The following is a 6,000-nucleotide window of genomic DNA, read 5'->3' on the forward strand; positions in this document are numbered from 1 at the left end:
TCTCCAAGCCGACACAGCCCCCTACCCACTTAAATGCTTAGACGCTGCTGCCCTCTACACCGACGGATTCCTGGGCTTGAGAGAAGTGCCATGGAAGGGCTCGGAGAGAACTCGTGGGACGGTTCTCAGTCACTCTCACCTGGCATTCTTTCAGAGGACCCGGACTCAGTGCTGCAGACAAAAGGCCACATTCCCCTAAGATCTTAGTATGTTTACAGCTTTCTGTCACCCACAGCCTCCCCCACCCACCCACCCAGCACAGCTTCTCTTTTCCAAGCAGCCGCACAAACAGCTGGTGGCTGGTGGGGGGAGAACAAGGAGCCCCCGCTTTACCCAAATTAGAAGCAGGCGCAAGAAGAACTACTTAAGAGAGTTGGTCTCTATGGTTTTTGATGTGCTGGTTTTATGTGTTTTCCTGACTTACTTATTTTAGGAAATAGGCTTCTAGGCAATCGGGACAGTGCTTTTTATATAGTACCTAGTGGTACAGGGAGGCAGCCGCGGAGCCTGCCTGGCTGCTGGTCCCCGAGCCACCAGAGATCTGAGGGGAGAGTCCATTGGCTGAAAACCCCCAGCTAGGCTCTGTACAGATGCCTTGGCAAACCAAGGTGGTTCCCCAAACCTCTCTGTCTCTTAGCACTTTTTCTCCAGCCACAACACTTGGGGAATCTTTGTCCTTAAGAATGCATGACTGCCAGGGCCCCTGGTTAAGCAGCAGACTTCAGCTCGGGTCGTGATCCCGGGGTCCTGGGATCCAGCGTTGGGCTCCCTGCTCCGCGGGGAGTCTGCTTGTCCCTCTCCCTCTGCCCCTACCTCCGCTCATGCGCGCACTCTCTCTCTCTCTCTCTCAAGTAAATCAAATATTTGGAAAGAAAAGAATGCATGACTACTGCTTATCCTTTTTTTCCCTTAGAAAAGTAGGAAGCTAACGAAGCAACAGGGTCAAGGAGCAGCATCCCGGCTGGGAAGTAGATTAATTACAGGGACGTTAGGCAAATAAGTAAAATACTGAAGGGAATGGGAGCCGGGTTTCTTAGTGTTGGAAAAAATGTACAAATATGGAAAGAAAGAGAGTTCCGAAGAACCTGAGATGTTGGATTCGTTTAGAAATGGGTGTGAAATCACATATACACCATAAATCTTTTCATTCAGAGGCTAGAGGCAATGGATCCCTCAAGTGGCCAGAAGGCCTTGGTTTCTAAGTACCATCTTCCAGTGAAAGGAACCAGGGCGCCTGGTTCCCCAGGGGGGCACGGGCTGGGGAAACCCCAGTAAGCCCGGAACCTCTTACGCGGCAGTGCTCACAGCACAATGGACAACATGCCCAAAGGACCGTGAGCCAGCTGGATGGAGCTCCCAGAGGCCGAATCTGGAACAATCTGAGTGTCAAAATAAATAATGATAGTAACTTATTACAACCTGTTGGATGAAACGGAATCCACGAATCTGTGCTAATATAAATGAATAAATAAATAACGATAGAATGGATAAATGGAGGAGGAGGGACAGCTCCCCTTATCGCAGAATTCAGACGAATAAGATCAATGAAAATAGACAGTCCCGATTCAGCAGCGCTCACTGAGTCCGTCAGGAGTCCTCGGCGGGTGCTAAGGCGGGTGGCCGGCACCGCAGACGCCAGCCTGGTCCTGAAGCACCTCCTGGAGATTACTTCGTGATTCCAAGGGGGGAACGGTGAGCTTCTCGGAGAGAACGGAGAGAACGCTGGAGGACGCCCCTGGGCCAGATGAACGAGGGGAGCATCAGCAGCAGGTGCAGCGAACCACGTCCTGTGCCTTGAGGCAAGAGCGCAGCGTCATTTGTCGCCACGGGGCGCCTGGCCTGAATCTGGACACGGGGGCATGCGGGGTGGACCCAGGGTGAGAGGCAGCCTGCAGGAGCACAGGCTGGAACATGTAGAACAACTCTTAAGCTCCGGAGACACAGAAAGACAGAAGAACTAATCAACCCAGTCGAAAGAGACTCGGGAGACAGGACAACTAAACGCAACAAATGATCCTAGATTAGCTCCTGCGAATAATAAACTACTCCTGATAAATAATAAAATAATGAATAGAAAGGAAGGGCAGGCAGTTGGCAAAAGTCGAATGCATTCAGTGGATTGGGTGGTAGTGCCTCCCGGTGCCGATGACCCGACTTGGACACACGCGTTGTGGCTGTGAGAAGACGGTCTCCGCGGGAGGACGCGCCCTCCGAGGACCTAGGAGCGGTGAGGCCGTCGTCTGTCTGCGGTTTGCTCTTATGCGGTTCAAAAGAAAAATAAAGTTCAAAATTTTAAAAAAAGGGGTGGGGATGGTAACCTGTCTGTAAGGTCTTGGTTTCCAGTAGCTGCTATTGCAGAGAAGCTGGAACCTAATTTTCGATAAAAAGTCGAAAGTCCACGTTGGGGGGGGGGCAATGGTTGGGAAACCCGCTTCCAGCTTCGTGCTAACGACGCCCTCCTCTCCAGGGCATCACCGACCTGCTGAGCTGGCCCCCGCCAGGGAGGCAGACAGGTGAGGCTGCTGCTCTCGCGGAGTTCACGCTCTGCGCTGGAAGAAACCCATTCTGTTAAGTTGTAGATTATGGGGCACCTGGGGGGCTCGGGCAGTTCAGCACCTGCCTTCGGCCCAGGTCAGGTCATGACCCCAGGGTCCTGGAGTCATCGGGCTCCCTGCTCGGTGGGGGTCCACGACTCCCTCTCCCTCTGCCCTTCTCCTCCTTGTGCACTCACTCGCTCTCTCTCTGGCTTGGGCTCTCTCTCAAATAAATAAAATATCAAAAAAATAAAATTTAGATTATAGGTAATTAGGTAATGACCAGTGCGAGGAAGAAAATGCCAGGGTCAAAACAGGCTGAGCTCTTCCCTATAAGGTGTTATTTCACATCAGGCTCAGCAGCTCTGACACCGTGATCTCTGAGCACAACCGTCGCAGGAAGGGACCCGTGGTTGTGCCAGGAGGAGGGAGGCATGAACACCAGGCCCCGAGGCGCGGTTGTACTTCGTGGGCTCAAAGGAGAGCAAGGAAATCCCGGGAGGTTGGAGAGGAGCGGGACACGGAGAAACAGGGGAGGCCAGACAGCCCGGCAGCCCGTCCTACGGAGCCTCGGAGTCCGAGCCAAGGACACCTTGGGGTCTATGCTGAGTGGGGGGAAGAGCCTCTGGCGGGTTCTGAGCAGGGACGTGGCATAACGTGACGGGTCCATCCTGGCTGGATCGGCGCAGGCGAGGAAGCACGGAGAACAAGAGGGAGCTAGGGCCGTAATTCAGCAAGCTGAGGACGGTGAACGAGGGGAGGAGTGATCGGATCCCCAATATATTTTGCAGATGGAATAAACAATATTCTCTAGCGCATTTGACATGCAGAATGATGCGGCGTCTGGGCGGCTCGGGCGATTCAGCGGCTGACTCTTGATTTCAGCTCAGGGCACCATGTGGGGACACGGGATGCCGCTTAGGGCTGTGCATTCGCTGGGCAGTCCGCTTGGGATCTTCTCTCTCTCTCTCTCTCCCTCTGCACCTGCCCCCCTCAAATAAATACATCGTAAAAAAAATAGAAATAAAAAAATAAAATAAACGTGGTATGAAAAAAAAAAAGATTTCAGAAGGACTCTACAGGTGGAAGCCAGAGCAACTGGCCGAATGGACTTGTCATTTTCTGCGATGAGAAGAGCTGTCAGAGGAAGTGGTTGAGGCCAGAATCAAGAGCTTTGAACAGGAGGTTCGGGGTACCGGGAGGCGTCCAAATGGCAATTTCAGCTGGTTTGCTCAGCTTAGAACCTCGGACGGAAGACTGGATCCAGGCGCGCGAGCGGTTCTCAAGTTCCTGACACGGGCAGGATGGCTACGCTGCTTTTCCAAAGGTTGGCCTCACGCGATCTTCCAGGCCCAGAGTCACGCGAGCTCCCCAAGTCCTGAAACGTCACCAGAAGATGCTTCGCGGTGAGTCCCAACCAGAAGGGGGGCCTCTGCCCACGAGCCACGCCGCCCAGGTCGAGGGGACGTCCGGGGTCAGGAGGGGCACGGCTGGCTTTCGTCAAGGGTACGGGCGCATCGAACTTAAACGCGTGTCCGAGTCAGAAGCGAAGGCAGCGTCAGCGCAGACTGGCCTGGCCCGTTCCTCCACGTGTCAGCAGGTAGGACGTCCCTTAGGAGCTCTCAGCCTTGACGCTGCCTTTGCGTGCTGTCCTTCACGTGCCCCGCGCGTTCACAAGGAGCTCCCCCCTGGACCTCAGGAAAGCGTTTCTCTACCCCCGGCCTGGGCCCCGAACTCACAATTCCCAGATTAAGAGTCTCATGCCCTCCGAGCCAGCCGCGGGCCCTTCGATTGTAGACTTTTTAAAAAGGAATTTAAGCATTTGAAAATACAGTTCCTCCTACATGAACATATTTTCATGATTTAATGAGGTTTAATGTGGGGAAGTTTCTTTATTCCTGAGAGACCCAGAGAGAGAGGCAGAGACACAGGCAGAGGGAGAAGCAGGCTCCCTGCAGGGACCGGACACGGGACTCGATCCTGGGACCCTGGGGTCACATCCTAGGCCCAAGGCAGACGCTCTACCACGGACCCTCCCCGCCCGGGGCATCCCACAATTTTCTCTTTAAAAGTGGACTGGTGGGCAGCCCCGGTGGCCCAATGGCTTAGCACCGCCTTCAGCCCAAGGTGTGATCCAGGGGTCCCGGGATCGAGTCCCACATCGGGCTCCCCACATGGAGCCTGCTTCTCCCTCTGCCTGTGTCTCTGCATCTCTCTGTCTGTCATAAATAAATAGATAAATAAATAAATAAATAAAATCTTTAAAAAATAAATAAATAAAAGTGGAGTCGTTACACCTCCTGTCAAGATTGTTAGAAGATTCTAAAGGCAATGAATATTGGCCCATGGGAGAGTGAGAGAGACTCCGAGGACAGGTCAGGACAAGAGGGATAGGAGGGAACAGAATCTAGAAATTCTAGTATCCAGAAAACTTTAAAGAAAGGCGATGTACTCATTGAGGTCTATCCTGTCACCCGCGTGCCTTAGTTCTGTGCGGGAGGCTAAGACGAGTGGGACCGGGGAGCTCATTCCAGGAGTTCACAGTCTGGTTTTGGGGACAGACGTTATCATCCAAGGGAATTGTGAAGGTAGAAAGTGGTAGCTTTGGGGCAGCTCGGGTGGCTCAGCGGTTTAGCACCTGCCTTCAGCCCAGGGCGTGACCCTGGGGTCCCGGAATCAAGTCCCACGTCAGGCTCCCCTCATGGAGCCTGCTTCTCCCTCCACCTGGGTCTCTACCTCCCTCTGTGTCTCTCATGAATAAATAGATAAAATCTTTTTTTTTTTTTGAATTGGTAGCTCTTAACACAGATATATAAGAAGAATTCAGTGAGCAAAAAATAAAAAATAAATAAAAAATAAAAACCCCATCTCCATAGAAATGACAAAACACAGGGGAGCTTGAATCAGGTTGATTGTGTGCACATTTAGCAGGGCCGAGTTTCCCGGGCCGGGGGGCGTCGCAGGTGCAGGCAGGATGCCCCCCTTCTGCTTATGTTTCAAAAATCTGCTAAAATGATGACGTGGGAGGCATCTGTGAGCGGCCTTAGGTGCCCCCGTAACTAGCTGTACCCAACAGTCGCAGCTTCTTCTTAGAGGGAGGGGCTGGGGGGCGGGGGACAGGGCGACAGGGGGGCCAAGCAGGCACCACGCCCAGCAGGGGCCGACCTGGGACTTCGTCCCCAACCCCTGAGCCAACATCCAGTCCGATGTGTAACCCACGGAGCCACCCGGCGCCCCAGGAGCCGCGACCCTCGAGCACTTACACATACTTAGGTGCCGTCTTCTGAGCACGTCTCACAGGGGTCGCTTAATGCTGGGGCCCTAGGACGGGGTGTCGCTGGTCCCGTCCACACAGGGGGACACCGGGACTCGGGGTGCCCCGGGCTCGTTTCTTTGTTCAGTCCAGGGGGGCTGGTGTCACCTTTACCCCCGACGCACCAGCCCGCGTGGCTGCCCTGCTCTCCTG

This window comes from Vulpes lagopus, chromosome 6 (assembly GCF_018345385.1).
Source record: "Vulpes lagopus strain Blue_001 chromosome 6, ASM1834538v1, whole genome shotgun sequence".
NCBI classification, from domain to species: domain Eukaryota; kingdom Metazoa; phylum Chordata; class Mammalia; order Carnivora; family Canidae; genus Vulpes; species Vulpes lagopus.